At 47.6% G+C, this 1,129-nt stretch overlaps 1 non-coding gene across 1 annotated transcript; it reads left to right on the top strand.

Annotated features, from left to right (window-relative positions):
- Positions 1-546: 546 nt before the first annotated feature.
- Positions 547-618, top strand: trnac-gca (transfer RNA cysteine (anticodon GCA)). Its single transcript has one exon. It is a non-coding gene; the product is annotated as a tRNA-Cys (tRNA).
- The last annotated feature ends 511 nt before the right edge of the window (positions 619-1,129 follow it).

The raw sequence follows: 1,129 nt of genomic DNA on the forward strand, positions 1-1,129 counted from the left end.
CTCCCTCCTGAACCTGCTTCAAGGACAACAATCTCAGCTGCCTTGTATGTGAAGTCAATGTTCCTTCATGCAGCAGGGGTGAGTGTTGCAGGGGTCCTGAGTGTTAGCCAGCTGCTTTGTCAGGCTGGTTGGTCCAAGGTGAGTGAGTCTGCATCAGGATACCTTTTGGTTTAACTCTCTTCCCTTTTCAGACGTGGAGCTTTTTAATTAGTTGTGGCCTGGAGAGTGATGATGAGGTAAATGTTTTCAGACAATCTTCTGAGGTGGGGTTGCCAACTCGGGTCTCATCACATGACCTCTTGCTTCCAATAACCTCTTACCAACCCCCCACACTTTCATCACCCATTCCATAATGGCACCTACAATACCCACAATCCTCTCTGCTCCAGCAACCACTCTATCCACCACAGTTTTACTATGGGAGCAACAGTCCATCCTTTGTGTAACATAGTTCTGTGTCCGGCTGGAGAGAATTTTGCCTCCCTGGAGATTCCAGGAAAATCCAAGGATTGGCAATTTGTTAGATAGGAGTTGCTACCAAGCTGTGGGGGTATAGCTCAGTGGTAGAGCATTTGACTGCAGATCAAGAGGCCCCTGGTTCAAATCCTGGTACCCCCTTCAAAATTTATATGGGCAGGTACAGTACTGTAATGGTTAGCATAACGCTATTACAGTGCCAGCGACCCGGGTTCAATTCCAGCCTCCGTCTGTAAGGAGTTTGTTCCGGTTTCCTCCCACATTCCAAAGACATACGGGTTAGGAAGTTGTGGGCATGCTATGTTGGCGCCGGAAGCGTGCTGACACTTGCGGGCTGCACCCAAAACATTACGCAAAAGATGTATTTCACTGTGTGTTTCGATGTACATGTGATTAATAAAGATAAAGAAAGAAAGACAGTCTGACCTGGACGGCAGACCGGAGAGGAGAGGCTGTGCAATAGAGAGGAGGCTGTAATGTCCCTTTAAGGCTCAGGGCTAAGGTGGAATCTTATCCTCTTTACATTTAACTTCAACCCACCGTGAATCAGTAAAATGTGGAGCACCAGAAAGTTGTGCAAATTCCCCAGAAAACCAAGAGTGAGAGTGTGGGGGAGATGAGAGAGAGTGAAGAACTGATGAAAGGTGAGGGA

Source organism: Pristis pectinata, chromosome 18 (genome assembly GCF_009764475.1).
Source record: "Pristis pectinata isolate sPriPec2 chromosome 18, sPriPec2.1.pri, whole genome shotgun sequence".
Taxonomy (NCBI): Eukaryota; Metazoa; Chordata; class Chondrichthyes; order Rhinopristiformes; family Pristidae; genus Pristis; species Pristis pectinata.